The 17,539-nt window shown below is 45.2% G+C and overlaps 1 pseudogene; it reads right to left on the bottom strand.

The window, feature by feature from the left end:
- The window catches only part of LOC146199220 (uncharacterized), a 70,295-nt pseudogene that overhangs the window by 40,397 nt on the left and 12,359 nt on the right, over positions 1-17,539 (bottom strand).

Consider the following 17,539-nt stretch of genomic DNA (forward strand, 5'->3'; position numbering starts at 1 on the left):
AGTCGCTTGTTCAGGATGAGCACTTTCGGTCCCGTTTAACTCGTGAAATCTGTTTGAGGCTTCGTATTTTCACGCAGGCAGCACGACCGCTCTTTGGTCCTGAATAACTGCGAAAGCTTGCTTGAGATGTTGATAAGATTAAGACGCTGCCCGGTGGAATTCGAACACGAAGAAAAATACATATCGGCCAAAAGGGGTGGCTTTTCGCCAGCGCAAACAAAATTAAATGTATTTAATTACAGAATTTTCAAATCACAGCCATCATCAACTTGACTACGCCCACTGCAGGGCAAGTGACACGTCGGTATCTGCTCTATTAACCTTTTGCCTGCTGCGGCCGCCTGATCCACGCTGTGACTCTCATCTTCTAATACGCCCTTTGACGATGATGACTTCATAATGTTAGGAATGGGAGGACAGTGTTAATCTTATGTGCCTTGTACTCGTTGCCAAATTCTCGTAAAAATATAACGAATTGTGCTCTCAGTTTTGCTTGATTCCGTTACGGGAGAGAGTTATAAAGAAGGCAATTTATTTACATATTGCTAGAATCAATGCTGCTGATGATGATGATGCTCGTCACTACAATGGCCCTAGCTAAAGTTCGCGCGCACGTTTGCTGAAGAACCATCGTCGTCCTCTACAAGTCTCTTCAATGACCTTGTCAACGATTTATAAAATACGTAAATATGTCTGTTGGATGCATATTTATCCTTGGAAAAAACAGGGCATCCGTCACTGCTCTTTACCCTCTAGCGCCATCATGTCAAGAAAATAGCAGACCAATTCGATTTCTATTTTGCAGACTACTGTGTTTATACTTAAACTTTGTTCTCGGCATTTTTTTTTCTATTAGTGTCACTTTATTCCTTACTAAACAAAACTTCAAGTGAACCAGATATGTAGAAACCTTTCGCATTACTGTTTAATAATTTAAAGACGAAATGAACAGAGTAGTTCATAGTGTGCATGAGGACGGCACAGTCGGGAACTGCCGCTATATGGGAACATCGTTATTCACGCACTTAACCTCGAGATACTCCCGTGTTTCCTCCTTTGGAGTCTTTCCACGCACAGGTTTAATAATTTATGAGCTTATCAGAAAAAAATTAAGACGGAAACGTTGATACATGGTCGTTCAGATCCACGCTGCTCGTTCTTGCTCGTTTGGCGTGGCGTACTCTCTTAGGGAAAGCGCACATGCAGTCTCTGCTTTATTTGCATTCGTTCCAACTCTCTCTAAGCTTGAAGAACTGTTTGTCCCCATCATAACAATTCAGGCGGCTATATAACGGCTTACTGGTACTGCAACCTCTTCAAATCACTCTTGAATACTTTCATAAGTACCATGCAAATCGTTTGCACGTCTACACCGATGGTTCAGTGAATGCCGTGAGTTCTTCAGGCTCCATGGTCATACCCTCAATTAATACAGAAATAAAAGTTAGGACAATTCACCAGACTTCTTCAAAAGCTGCAGAGCTAACCGCTATTCGTGTCGCAATTCGGCATATCAGTCAGCAGAGCCCCCAGCGGTGGTCTATTTTCACAGATTCAAAAGCAGCCCTGCAAGCATTAAAAGCGGCTCTTCGCCGTGGAGCTCATGAACAACTCGTTGCGGAAATACGACAAATTCATCACTGTGCAATAATGGACATGGCATCATCTTCCAGTGGCTTCCAGGACACAGCGGCATAGCGGGCAATCTTCGGGTGAACGAAGTCGCACGAACAGCCCACCAAGACGGCGATTGTGTGTTGATTGCCTTTTCCAGAGCAGACGCAGCGGGCAGGCTTCGCGCACTTGCGCGGGAACACACACTCTCCTTGTGGAATTCTGGCCAGTTTGCGAACTGCCGCTTAAAATCCCTGGGCCCCGACCTGAAGCTCCGCCTTCCGCCTGGCCTACCCCGACGCGAAGAAACTTTGCTGCGCCGCCTGTGGGTTGGTGTAGCATTCACAAACTCGTATTCTTTCATGATAGGCATGGCAAACAGCCCTACTTGTACAAACTGTGGATGCGACGAGTCTATGGCCACATTGTTTGTGAGTGCCCGATATACAGTGAGGAAAAGCAGTGTCTGTGCCGTTCGCTGGAGCATCTAGATGGACGCCCATTGAGTGAAACTAAGATTCTAGGTCCCTGGCCACGGCGATCGTCTGCGGCGAAGGCCTCCCAGGCACTGCTCCGCTTTATGAGAAGCACAGGCCTAATCGAAAGACTATGAGTTTGCTATGACATGACTGTAACGTGATGTGATGTGGCGTGTCTGTTATGTGACTAATAACTTCAACTATCCTTCTCTCACAACTTTTACATCCACTCATCCCCTTCCCCCAGTGCAGGGTAGCAAACAGGTTGCTTTTACTGGTTAACCTCCCTGCCTTTCCTCCTCATTTTCCTCCTCCACTAACATTTAAATAATGTACACGCAAACATCAACGCATCCAACACCTTCCGTGCGTGCTGAAAACGACAAACTTTTTGTTACTCTTCGCAGATTCTTAAACGCAGAGATATCCCTAGCGCAATATTTTACTTAACGGGACACCTTCACTGCCGTTGTAGTAGAAAAAGTTGTGTCTATCCACGTGTTAGGAAGACGCAGTAAACGAAAGAAGAAAACAACGTTCACTATATACAAGCAAAAGTTGCAAAGCCGTCTGCGCGCAGTCGCAGCTTTCAGCAAACCGTGCCGCATGGTGCCGTCTGAAGCGCGCGAGACAGAGTGAACTGGGCACATCCCAGTACGGCAAAGGAAGACTGAAACCCTCCCCGTCTTGTAATGGAGCGCGGGAGCGGAGATGGCGGCTTGTGCATCTTCTACTTTTACTATATACGACACGACATACGGAATCGGAGGGGGCTCTTAGGCAAGCTCGTCTGTCGCCTGGGGCTCTCGTGGCAACCGCGCTGCGGTGATCTCCGCAGGGACAGGGAGATTTAGCAATTTACGAGCAGCATGCCAAGGCGACGAGGGCTCAACCCGATACTGAGCGCTCTCGCTCTGTCTTTACGGCCAGAGGGCCATCTGATATGTAACCGCCTGACCGTCGTATAGCCCCGTTCGCTTATAGAGTCGCTCCCAGGCTCACCCCTGTTAGCGACCGAAAACTGGGCAAGCGCAAATAGAGAAACACAGATGAGTATCCCGTTGAAAGAGGTAAGCGAAGCGTGTTTGCACGGGCCAGGTCGTAAAACCCGCGGCCAAAGAAGGGTGGTTAAGTATTTTTATTAGAGTCGTGAAGGCCGTGTACTGTCGCCGGTGTTTTCTTCAAGCACCCTCGGGCGGACCGCTACCATGCGACCTTTCTTTATGGAGGGCCGTGACGAAGACAACAACGGCGACGATGACGGCTGCGTACACTGTTTTCATGAATATGTCAAGCGCGCCTCCCGACGCCCATTTGTGCTCAAAACGAAGAAGGCAGCGCAGGCTCCCGAATGCCTACCAGTGTGTTTGTGAGCGCTAGTTCTTTTTAGTTCTATTCTGTGCTGCCTCCGAAAATTCGGCGCCTTCGCACATATCGCACTTTGTTTGCATCATTTGAGGAACGGTATGGAGCGGCGTCTTGATGCGGCCGCTCTCTTAGCAAAAAGCTCCTTCTTTTCGCGCTCCGCATTATAGCTTCGCTAATGTTTCCTTCTCCGTCGAGGCGCATTTTAGGAAAAGGAGTTCCTTTTTTTTTTCATACTCGGGAAGCTTCTTCCGTCGCGAAGCCATGACAGGGGACCTCGAGATATGATTTGGTTTTCGCGAAGCACGGTGTCATGAACGACCACTGGTCGGAATATGTTTTTCTCGATATCGCGAGTGAGCACCGTGCACATGCAGCATCTTGGGATCGGATGCGCTCCGCGTCTGCAGAAAGCGTACTAAAAAAAAGAAAAAAAAAAGAAAAAAAAAACTAACAAATTAATTGTGAGATCAGAAAGATTTCGAGACACCTGACCCTTGTACGGTTTGACAAGCTTTCAATACATGTGCGCAATCAGCATTCATTAGATTTTAAAGGGAAACGTATTTATGGTTCCACGTATAGTACAAATTGCTCCCATGACGCATTTCGTCGTTGTACTGACGTTGTATCTTTTTTTGTTCAATGAATCGAGCGTAATGACATGTGCCCACTGTTCTTTCTTTTCGTTGCAAAACGCAGACTTGTAATGGTAATATTTCTACAAAAGAAGTACAAAAAGAAATAAATAATGGATAGGATTGCTTTTCACACTACTTAAGAACTGAAAATGTGAAAGCCTTTCTGTCTTCTGCACATTTGCTGCTCGCTGGCGCACGACACTTCGGTGCTGTGGCGCTTTATGGTAACCTCTCTAAATGGCACAACGTGTCTACCTAACAGGCGATTCATTGCGTTTGTTTTGTTTTCAATTTTGCTTGCACAGATTACGAAGCTCTTTCGTTGCCCTCCATTATACGCCGGGACAAGTTTGTTGAACTTTAGTTAATTTATCCGTTTTTTTTTTTTTAGTTACTCTCACTGTTGTCCATTCCTTCAGCGTGCTCCGCCGTCTTTACGTTAAACGAGGAGAATTACAAACGTGTTCTCAGGCAATCGATGTGGCGTAGTCGCTTCCGCGCTCGGCTGAGGAGCGGAAGGGTGGAGATTCAATATTAGGCACTGATAAGATTTTTTTTTTAATTTACAGTTAATGGGCAAGCAATTCTGGACGACCCTCCTGACCACCATGTTCTAGCTACGCCACTCATATCCAGAAAGGATTTTGTCTTAATCAAAAAGCCAGATTACACAGCATATGCCGCAATGGCTGAAACGTTATAATAGTTTTTCAGAACCAAGCATATCAATTATGAAGACGCGAAGTGACATGCCGCATTAGTAAACATTATACAAGAAGCATTCAAGCAGCACACATTGGAGAACTATATTTCAACTAAACGCTTATGAACTGTACATTTTCTTCGTTATAATCACGAATATTTTTTTGCGCAGGAAATATAAAGAACTGTTGCACTGAGACCGATGCCCTCACCAAGTCCCTATGATATGCATGAACGCCGCCCAGGGTGGTGTTCATGCAATTTTACCGGTCGTTAATGTGCCCCGTAAGCGCCTGTGTTGACTTATTGCGCCAAATCTATCAGAATGAGATGACGGTGCTATCAAATGCTGTGGTTTATTGTAACGTAGCTTTTTAACCCGCCTGAGTGCTTGTGCCACGCGAACAGGGTGTAACATGAAAAAACATGGAAGCGAGTAAGGCCCCGTGTCGATGGTATTCTTAGTGTTGCCTTCTCGAGGAACATGTGGATGTGACATGCTGAAGACAGCAGCGTCACCTATCGTGTTATCTCTATAGACTAACGAAACTTAATATGCAACGAACACTTTGCTATTAGAGTCTTGCCTAATCAATACGACCGCCGTTAATATGTATGATTTCGAATTATTGACAATGTTTCAGGAAACAAAACGTTTTCAATTATTTTACGTTTGTTTATTACGCAGACTTTCTGTGCAGAATTTCACAGCTAAAAAATGCATAGAGCCCTTTGGGAACCAACCGTTTTTCTCACGTTAATTTGTACAGTATGCGATCAAACTCACTTACTTCTCCACTCAAATGCTTGAATTTCTGCACTCTGAAAGCTGGCAAGGTGCGCAACGCAATCAAAAAGTTGTAAATGACTTAATTGGTGATTTCTCGCTATGCGGTGCGACATTTCTGAGCCGATGCTCCCTACAGTTTTTCATACTGAATTAATGGCTGTGAAGATAACTCCGTCTGCCGCCTGTGCAAAGTAAAAGGCTAAATGCATTTGCTTTCGCCCGAATTCAGTGCTAGTGACATAAATGGGAACAGTTGCTGTAGAAGCTAACTCATTTTTTATTCTAAATACGGCATTATGCTATCACAGACCGTTATACACGTTAATTTACCATATTTCAATCATAATGTCGTATGATTTTGTAAATACAAATATAATTAATTTCAAGTTGATTCACCACCTGTATTGAGGAAAGCTGACCTGACTTTATTCATAGCATGTTTCTTAATACTTTTACTTCATGCTTCGTTACTACGGGCGATTCGCTTTGTACACAGCTTTGCTCTGAATTTAAAGTTTCCATATGAGAGAGGAATGTCAGTAACTTATTTGTCACTGTCTTCGTTGATATTTGCGTGCAATAATTTGCGCAAGCAAGAAGTTCAGCCGAAAAGATAACGCTTGAAACCTATTGCTGTGGTAATTGGACTTTCGTTTACTAAGGAAGGAAAGCGTTGCTTTTTTGTACACATTCTGCTACCTGTTATTAATAATGTCAGACCTTGAACGTCGATAGATGATTGCCTGTGTAAGAAATCAATGCCCATACTGAATTCTAGAGGTCATAGGCGTTTTTAAAATTGGCCACGCCTTTCGACTGGTACTTTAATATCCCGTAACCTTTATGCCATCATCACCTGCGAGCAATTAGATAATTTTGTTATAGAGAAACTTGATATAAACTTCAGAAACCTGAGAAACCGCGTTAAGGAGAATGGGCACGGAAACACTGCTTACGGCGCGAGGCTTCACGCACATTCTTCTGCTATGCAGTTCTGTTCAACCTTTCTATTGTTTGCGAAGAAGTGCGATGATCCCTTTCTTTTGCTGTTTCCATGCCCGCGAGTGTTCTGTGAAACAGTTACGGAGTGCTCTTCTATGACTCTGCTATTACTCTGCTTCGTGGACATTAAGTCCAAGCTGCGTCCTTCCGAATCACTTACAGAAATTGACTCGCTGCTGGACGATCCTGCTGAGCAGATGAACATTCTTTTTCACTTACTGAAAGATGTACATACTTTCTCGTTTCCTGCAGACTTCAAATAGTCAAGCTGAACTCGCTGCGGATAACAAAGCTATCAACAATAGGTAAAAGAGCATGGAGGATAGTAACGCCAGGATGAATGAATGAATGTTTATTCCGCTTTTGTCGTACAAAAAGCGCGGATACAAAAAGCAGTTCGCAATGACCGCTTGACGGGCTTCGCCACCCGTAAAGTCGACGATGAACAGCAGCGGCAGTTTGTGCGATATAAAATGAACAATTCACGCGTTACAAAATGAGACAGTGCTTTATTCATTCATGGATTCATAAAAGTATAGACGATCTAGAAGAAAAAACCAAATTGGTCTAGCAGTACAACTCAGATTTTTTTTATATTCAGATTTCTGCACATGAACTGCCAATGCAAAAATAAAAGATTTAAATCCCGCGTTGATGACCTAGAAGACCGATCGCACCGAAACAGTCTTTCAGTGCCATTCAGAGAGTAAAGAAAGTTGGCGGGAAAGTCAAACAAAGATAGCATCGCTTCTAAAATCGGCATTATAAACATATTTCAAAACTCAATCGAGAGTGCACATCGCCTAGCTTCCTTTTCGGCTAATAAATTCTGGTAACATTCCAGTAACCATCAGTCACTTAATATTTGTCTCTCCAGATTTTCTCGATGATGTCGAATTCGTGCGAATCTTTGAAATCTTTATTTTGTTGTTTTCAACAGCCGCCGTCATGTGACCTTATCAGCACACGAAATGATTGTGTGCTCTTTGCTTTCTCATACTTGATGTCGTGAAACATAATTTTATCCTTCTCTTTGTAGCGTGAGATGCACCGAGATTAGGCTCGAAGGCAAGCACAACTGCTTCTTCATTATTCCAGATTTATTCCAGAGCTAGTTTATCTCGATGTTTCGGCGCCGGCTTTAAAATGAGCACTGCTGAATGCAACGGTATTCTCAGTTCAACGACAGCCAGCACGTTTCCTGCTAGCGCCGCCGTCGAGTTTCTTAGTACTTTTACTGGTGCAATTCAATAAAGAGTTGATTCTATTTCTACACCTTTACATCCGTTTGTCGTCTACGGCATAGTAATCACCACATGATTGTATTGTTCTCATTAAATACCCGCTCAAACATATTACTTCACCGCGACCTTTTTAGCTCGTTTGGAATGCGATATAGGCACGGAATGACCGCATACTACAGATGTGTATCATATTCAATATAAAATAGGAATTTATGTTTTCTACAATACATTCGTGCCAAGACGACAAAATTAGTGTTACCTTCTAAGTTTATCTGAATTCTCAGGGGTTGATGATATAAAGTTATTTATAAGAAACGGTGTCTTATTTCCTTGCACATACACAATCTTTCACTTAGTACTCGTAAGGCTCGAGAAGTGGCCCCTGCCTCCTTTTGCCTTGGGTGACATTATGAGGAAGTTGACACACGCTACTCCGTGGCCGTGCCCGAGAATCATGATGTTGCGGTTGTCGCCACCGAAGACATCGATGATCTCGTGTATCCAGAGTACCACTGCGATCTGGTCCGGATGACCGCTGTTGGCTCGGGAGGCATCGTCCATGGCCAGAAGGAATCCTGCATTGTCGACACGTCCTGAATGTAACATGTCCCCGAAACGCGCGCAAATTGACGTGAAGCATTTTTTTTTTCGAAGTTCTTGTGCACCTCTGTGTTACTGCCTCAGCTGCTTATTGAACATCGATTACGTGAAATTGAGTTCTCTATTGCTTCGACAAAGGCCAACCTTTGGCTTGCAATGACGGTTGAGGTGACAGCCTACACACAATTGCACAACTCTTCAAACCAAAGTGAGCGTATGCTCACAACAGAAGACATGAAGCTCAATAATACTGTACTAAAGTTTACCAATTTTATAGCAGAGTCATTCGGCTGTCGACCGACGGACTTATCGGGGCCTTATCATGGTGCAGAACGGCGAATCCAGCGAGAATTGGCATGTGTGCACATTGTTTCGGCCATTACACGTATTCTCGACCCAAACACTCCGCGTGTACTATTTCGGAAGATCATGTACGATTACCCCCATCGACCGTCAGTGTTTTGTATAGTGTGCCGCTCTCGTGCTTTATAAACAGTGACATAGAAACAGCATGACCGCACGCGGATTGCGCCTCTGTACTTTCTACCTCGACCCCCAGAACCAGGTTCACTGCCGCACTTGCTTACGACGAGCGGAACATTGCGTGTACGCGAATATTATTGCTCGCACAGCCGTGATAAGGCGGAGTAATGCCAGGTGGCCGAAAAACATTCACTCGGTTTACGTCTTCCTAGCATGCAACACGCGTACGCTACAGGGATGCATAGAAAATAGAGGGTGGCGCAGAACGCAATACTTGAAGGATAATTGCACGGACCTTTGTCCTGTAGTTAACTAGACTGAATTGAAGATGATGATGATGCTAACATCTTTGCCACTTTCGCAAAACTTCAGTGCACATGTGTTTCTTCTCTGCTGTTCGCTCGCACCAAAATTCACTAGGTAGTTCAGGGTGATTGCCCCTTCTAGAGTGTGCAAAGCGGAGCAGATAAAGGAAGCAGAAAGAGAAGAGAAGCAAGCACACAATTATAAACACAGTTTTTGGAGATTGAAAGTTCTAAAAAGCAATATTCTTCGACCTCGTGTATTTATTTCGACAAACAATCTAATGGATCGCAAGGAGAGTCCAACGAATGCTTTGCGGTGAAGAGATTGAAAGGAAAAATGGGAGCTCGCCGCAGAATGCCCAAACTTCTGTGGTGCAGCTTCATTGCAAACCGAGCCAGCGCGAGACATACACGGCATCGGCGGCCGCAGCAGCAGTGGACGCATATATTCCAACCAGCAAATCTAGACAAGCAATTTCTCCGGAACAGTCGAGCAAGGCTAGCACTGAAATCGCCTTAGCTCCTTGCTGGAGGAGAACTACTTCCAGGAAAGCCACCACCTTTGTTCAGCCGATGTGTGGCATGGCGGCGAAGAGATTGGGGAGAAGAAGGAAAGCGAACGATAAAAAATGGAGCAATTGCGAGTCTGCGTGCGTGTGTGCCTGCGTGTGCAGGCTGAGGAGGCCGGTATGCGCACTAAGCTTCCGCCGCACTCTCGATGTCGGAAGCATGGCAATGGCGGCGTCGTTCTCCTCTCTTTTCCGCCGTCCCTCGCTACACGCCAGGGCTAAGCCGAAAAAAATAAGAAGTAGCAATAAGGAGGAGGAAAAGAGGAATAATAAAGCTCATCGAGACAGAGGAAATAAGGAGGATGGCGAGGAGCGTTTACGATTGGCGCTCCACCCTAAATCAAGGCAAGAAGCCGATGTGGCCGCTTTGCGATGTGGGCGGCTTTGATGTTGAGCGAGCTGCGTAATGGGGCGATGCCAGGCCATGGCTAAGCGAGGCCTCCTTAGCTGCTACACTGGGCCGGTATTTTGCTACACCACCGGCAGCGGCGTTCGCCACCTCATTCTCCCTCTACAGCGCTTGGTGCTGCATTTACCGGTGCTTATAACTTCCGTGCTAACACCTTCTCTTCCCTTCGCGAGGAATCTCTTGCAGGCCAAACTTATAGCGTGCTGGCTGGCTCTGTACTGAAGAAAGTGCCGAGCTGCAGCTACGGCAGAGATTACGTGATAATGGATGTAGCGCTCTTGTATCGAGTGGCAGCAGTGACCGCACTTGTGTTCGCGCTGTGTTTCCGCACGACTCTCCATCACCATTCCGTTATCACGGGATAATTTCTTAGCCAGGCCGTTTTTTCAATTTGTCTTTGTGAATCCCCTTTTCCAAAGGCGCAGCTCTTCCTGTGTCTCTGTGCCTTGTTATTGCTATGCGTAGAATGTTACGTTTGGGGCTCCAAACTTTGAGTGTTTATTTTTTTCTAAAACTTTGCCACAAGGCATAAGTTGAGAAAGGGGGAATGGAATGCAGCAGATAGAAAGTTAAAAGAAGGAGTCAAGTCCAGTTGCACTTAAGTATTCGCAGAGGTTGGCGGTGTAGTGGTTGTCCATTGTCCACTTCTCGTAATTACAATCGCGGTTCTACCGCATGCCCACCTGCATGAGTAGCCGTTGCCTAACTGGAGCCGTTGTTGGACACATCCACAACAATTGACGCACATCACAGATCTCAGGTGCAGTGTCACAGTGAGGGCACCTGTCAGTAACTGGCAGATCTTTATCACGCCAACGATGAGGTACAGATGGGGTCAGAGCCGCCCCTGTCCGAATCCTGCGCACTAATACCTCTTCTTGCCGAGTAAGATTACAGAGGAGAGGGTGCGAACACGGAGGAATGAGAGCGCGTGTTCGCTAGCGCAGAGCTTAAGAATCGGAAACGTGGGACAGGAACGGATCTGGGGGAAGAGGGGAAGGTGGTGGATCGCCTGATGTGTATATGTGCGTCACAGCATTCGCTTCAATATTATGTCGATCGCGAGCATGGCCGCGAATCCAGTGTATGCGCACAGGACATGTGTACTTTGAACAGAGCAAATAAATTGACTGGGTTATTTGGAATGTGCGTCGAACGGCCTTAAGTTGTTTAAGGGCAGTGAGGGAGTCTGTGTAAAGATGAACTGCATTGAATCTAGGAACTGGCGGAAGGGAGTAAATGGCTTGAAGTTCCAGTGCCAGAGGGGTGCACGTATCCGCGGTATTTGTCACGTGAAAGTTCAGACGCGGATGAGAGGGACTATACACAAAAGTAACTCCTTGCTCTGCAGTATGTGATGCATCGGTATATAATATGCACCTTTCAGGCAGATGTGCGAATGATACCGAAGGAGAACCAATGGGCGATTGTCCCTGAGCTGGCAGTACGACCACGGAGGTACTGTCTTAAAACGATGGAGTCGTAAAGACTGTTTGCGAGCTCGGTTTGCCATCCGCTGATCAATGATTTTACTGAGCGTATTTAGCTGGGCGTACTCCTGAAGTATTCGTATGGGTGTTAGACGAGAGAGACATGTTATGGCACCATAGCCTCATGATTGATGGCCTCAAGGGAGTCCCACTATCTTCGGGTGAGACGTTGAAACTGTGCCTGGTAGATTATACGCGGCTGAAGGACAGAGTGAACAAGCTGGCGGGTTGCGTGAGCACGTGCGCCGCCGGAATGCATGGCTATGCGACGAATCAGACCTAGAGTAGCGTGTCCGGACTTACGGATGGCTGTCAGCCACGGGGTGCCAGTCCCAGAGAATGAAATAGAAGTCCAAGAATGCAAACGGTTTGTGCCTGAGGAATCGGGGTATTATCTATCATAAAATTTATAGTGGCAGCTTTCCGTAAGCCGACTTTATTTCCAATGCGAATGAAACAGGATTTTGTATGTGAGAGAGCTAGACTCAAAGGAGGACGAAATGTCAAGGCATCCAGCGCTTGCTGCAGGGCCGCCTGATGGACAGACATATCTGGGTGGCGTACGCAAGCACGCGTATTGAAGGGGTGGTGTCTAGGGCTCGACCAAGGCGAATGAAGGCCACATTAAATAATGTAGGGGTGAGAACGGAGCCCTGGGGCACTCCTCTGTGTGAGCTAGTGACCAAAGGGCCTTCCATGGACGCGCACACTAAACGTTCTATTTGTTAGAAAGGCGTGAATGGAGAGGAGAAACCTATGAGGGAGACCGAGAGTTTGTAGAGAGGCAAGCATGGCTGAGTGAAGGATATTATCATATGACTTTGTTATGTCTGTAGCGATCACGGTTCTAACAAGATAACTGTGCGAAGAGTGGTGAAGCACGTCCGCAGCCAAAGTAGCAAAGCCGTCCTCCGTTCCTATTTGCGGGCAGAAGCCGATTTGGGATTCTGGACAACAATCATGGGATTCCAACCACTACGATAAGTGAATGGCGAGAATAATTTCGTAAAGCTTGCCGATTGTTGTAATCAGGGAAATTTGACAAAGGGCCGAGAGAGATACTGGAGGATTACCTGACTTCGGTATTGGAACAACAATACAATGCTTTCACTCGTCCGGCATGACGCCAGAATGCCACATATCGTTATATGCATGAAGCAGGGCCTGCAGAGCAGTCCCTTCCAAGTTGCGGAATAAGGAGTTTGGTATGCCGTCGTGCCCGGGAGCATAGTTAGATTTGAGGCGTTCAATGGAGGCCAGCAGCTCTGCCATGGTTAGGTCAGAAGTAATCTCATCGGGGGGGTCCGGTAACCAGTAAGCAAGGGGGAGAAGTCGAGGTGGAATCATAGTGTGGGCAAAACTGTCTGATCGCCTGTTTTGCAAATGCGTCCTCATCCACATTCATCGCAAGGCGAATGCTCTCTGTGTAATCAGAAACTTGAGAAGAGCGCTCCGTGAAACACTCGTCAAAGTTGTCGATTACCCTGCTTGGAGGACAGGCGCTCACACCATGCAGCCCAACGTTGCCCTCCTAGACGCTTTTTATACCGCCGCGCACGTGCGGTAGCCCGGTGAAGAGCCGGGATAGCCGATAGGTCATCAGGGCAACGAGCAGTATAATGATTATGTGGGACACAAGAACAGTAGAGTGAGTAGACAATGCTGATGATGGGTTGAATTCAGATAAACGATTCTCTGTGCGTACAGAATTCCTTGATGTTATTCGTACGCAACGGCGTATTTTACGTATGCGCGAAGGAGTGACATAGATAAAGATAGGACTGGACGTTTTGCCGCTTGATTTAAATGCGAACTCTCATTTACGCTTGGCTTGCAAATTACCTAGATGAACTCAGAATGCAGAGCTGTTTGAAAACGAATGCCCGCATTTAAGCTTTTCAAATTACCCTGCCGCTAGCGCTTTCTTTCCTTTTCATCTAAAAACACTCATGCGGTGACAAAAACAAAATAGCAATTATAAAAGTAATTTTTATACAAGTTCTGGATTGTGATAGATAAATAGTCCCAGGGTACATTACCATATGCAGTTGAGTTACCGCTATTTAATGGTTCCTTTCTTTGCATTGAATATTGAGGTAGGCTGTCACTGCACGTACAGCCTCGTCCACTTCTAGCTATAACAAGGTCACTGCTTTCAAAGCGTCATTGCGTCCTACCCGGCCACGCAATAAAGCTAAGTGATAGGGCATGTAAATCAGCACGTCTGGGTCCATCTATCCTTGCATCGTTTTGTATCGATGTGTCTGACTGCGACGCAATATGGCTTTGAAAGCAGTGACCATGTTATGGCTAGAAGTGGATGGCCCTGTACATAAATCTAAACCGGAGATGTTGACTCACTTGATAATGTTCCCGCTAAGCCAGGCAGGAGCAGTGTCTATTTTTGATGTTCTTCCGCCCTCCACCCTCCCCCTCACCCCGTCTCCCGCTTTATTATGTACAGATCATTCTGTAACGACTGACCTTTACCTACTTCAAAGAAGCGTGATGTACCGGTGCGGACAAAAGCATACGGAGCACCCTATTTTCCTCCAAACTTTTTCACGCGTTGTATAAATGAAACTGGCAGTCGTGGTATGCGCAAACTAGTAGAAGATACCACGTACGCTTCCACTTGGACATATAATATTTTCTTGTCTCCGGTGCAAAAAGCATGATTTTAATTTGAAAGGAAAAGCGTGGTCTGTTCACTCATGTTCGCAGCTGTGCAAACATATTCGCTCTGTAGTATGACTGCTTAAAGATATTGCACTATGCTAAATAAATGGCACAATTATTTTAATATTTTTTACCTTCCGCATCACGGCCAATTTCTAGACAAGCAAGAAAGGATTTTAATTGAGGCGACGACGAGGGAAACCTTTGCTTATCAGGCTAACACAGAGTACAGCATGAAATATGAACAGGGAAAGTAAGATCTCAGGGAAATGTAGCAAGAAAAACAAATTTACCAACATGTCAAATTTCTTCACGTGCATATTATTGTTTGCTGCGACCATTATAAAGCTGTATCAGCAAACCCTAAAGAAAAGAAAACGGCAGTGATATCACAGATGTGCTTTGACAATCACGTGCGAAAATGAACGAGAAACAGCACAAGTGGATCGAAGTCTCTGAGAAAAGCTTGAAAATCCTAGAGAGGAGCCTTGAGCTAGAAGGATGTCCGATGTTGCTGTTTTGACAAGTGGTTATTTGTGCGGAAGTGAATGAATCACATCGAGTAGAAATCCGAGCACTGAGTTCGTTCCATGATACATAGTCCTGTCATTTCTGAGGCTGAGCAATAATCACTGAAGGAAGACGCATTGTTCTGCTCATATTGGGAACATATTGGGAACATATTGGGAGCTGTGTTTGGGAACAACAAAACGCAGAGCTGGTACGATAGTGTTCTTTTGTTTTTCACATTTGTATGTTTGTAATACCTAATACTTAAATTTTGTAAAATCAATATGTTTTCGGGATACTCGATCCTAACGAAATCGTTTTCGACTGAAATTTTGAATATTATCAACAGTGCACTGAGGGATGGATGCAGGAATAACATCCCCCGGAAACAATTCGAGAAGATTACGCACTGGAAGAAATCTCCCAGTGGAAAAAGGGCCCTGGGGAAGCGGCCTCTAGAAATTACAAGAAATGTCCCGAAGGGAAAAAAAACGCCCCAATAGGGAACTCTTTGGGGATGCACTTGACAAAAAAATTGCACTCTACTGTATTCTATGAGTGTGTGGCGATGGACGTCCCGCTTAAGCTTTTATTTTGCACTTTCAGTCCGATGTTTAAATCATTGTAGCATACAAAGTTTCAGCTTGCCAAGGGGAGACGCCGTCTACGCCTTGATATTACCGTGAAAAACTAGAGCATTTTACGAGCTCAGGATTCGAATCCACTTGCGATAACACATTTTTAAAAGGAATACCACAAATATAAATTGCAAATTCAGACCCGCTATCCAATACCTTTATTTAGGCCATACCCCTGTAAGTTTTATTGTACTGAGGTGTGATTACATTCTTTGATGAAATTTATTTGGGGATATTTTGCTCCTACTTCCCTGATGTGGCTGTTATGTTCCGTGCCTATCGTTGTGTTGTTGTTTTTTTTTTTCGGAGTACCCGTTACACTTGCACAGACATGCACTGTTGCTTGTCTACAGAGTCTAGGTTTAATTCAGTCGTGGCAGCGAGAGCAGGTCAATCTACTGGAATAGCAGTTTTCAATTAGCGCGGCTGAGCTTAAATTAATAGCGGTACAGGAACTCGACAAGAAAACTGTTTTAGCAATAACAAAATCGCTATCTTTAGCTGCAGCTTCTGCGAGCGCCGCCGTTCTCAAGTGAATCAAACAAAATATCTTCTTTGGAGTCCTTGTCACATGCATAAGGAACAGGGTTGCATAACCAGGGCCAGGAACCGCTGGAACTGTTCGTGTGTCCCGCATACATCTTGAGGTCTACAGGAATACAGACTGTTGGGATAAGGAACGTACGGTTCAGTTATAAGGTGGGTGGCGAATAGGAGGTAGAACAAATGAAGGAAGGATGAATGAACGGGAGGACATGATGGTTTGCGACTACTGACTTACCGAGAATGCCGAACCTGTAGTCGATGGTGACAACAACCAGATTTTCATAAATTTCCAATGCAGAGCCATCGTAGGCGCTTCCCGAGTTCCACTTGTGCGACTCACCATGGATGAACATGTTGACTGGGAGCTTGGTGGGGTCGCGTGCCACTACATCAGGGAACAGAAAAACAGTTCAGTACCTGGTCATTTCACACTGCTAAACTGCAAGAAGAGAACTAGCAATACTGAGCTGCAATCAAAATTGCCAGTTAATTACGTCCATCTTTGCTGGGACTGTAGTGCACAATACATTCTGACATAAAACCGAAACGCTCCTTGTCACAAAGTTTCTTTTCTTATGATTGCTGAAACAGAGTAAAGTTATCTCGCTGGAAGCACGGCAATATTTCACAGAAAAACTGTCAGTGGGATTGACATGGTATGACAGGGACCAGTCTGATTTGCAGCAATTTTAGTGAGCAGTATGTAAGAACTTTGCTCCACTTTACTGCGTTAGGGATTTATCGGATCGCAAAGTAATGGTGCACACATGTAGAAGGCTTCCCTTGGACAGAGGCTTTGGAGAGGTTGTATAGAACGCATCATTCTCGTTGTGTGACTCTTTGATTGCAAATTCCAGCGAAAGGTTCATGTTCCTTAATTTAATCATTAGGCATAATCAGATACATATTCGTCAACAGCGGGAGGCCGAACAGCTGTGCATAATTTTTGTGCTCTGTACTCCACGTTCGCCGTGGGCGCACCTAAAACGTTCATCCAGCCAGAAAATCAGTGACGCCGTTGGGCGTAATGAAAGCTTGGGTAATCTCTCCGGAAAGCTCATCCACGTGAAACCATGTCCATTTTAGTGTCAGCGCGAGCTTTCATTGAGGACGAGGTCAGCGGAGGAGGTCTTCGCGAATTGATAGTGTTTGTAGTCTGGACCTGGTTCATAGTGACTTATGAAGTATTAATAAAAACCAATAACAAATCAGCAGATCGTTCATACCAAAAACTAACTTCTGTGGTTTAACACATGCATGTAGTCATTTTAGATTATATATATGGCTCGTGCTTCAAATGAGAGTAAACTTGAGAGCTCAACATTTTTGTTTTGCGCGGAAAGTTAGGATTCACTACATGGTTTATATTAAATTTTCCCCAGTGTATTTCACATTCCCTCTTTCATAACGTCCTGCCTTTAGGAGTGGCTAGTCACGTCAGTGTTATGTATACGCGATGCGCAAAACGCCGAC

This window comes from Amblyomma maculatum, chromosome 2, assembly GCF_055883805.1.
Source record: "Amblyomma maculatum isolate TAMU_Amacu chromosome 2, ASM5588380v1, whole genome shotgun sequence".
NCBI classification, from domain to species: domain Eukaryota; kingdom Metazoa; phylum Arthropoda; class Arachnida; order Ixodida; family Ixodidae; genus Amblyomma; species Amblyomma maculatum.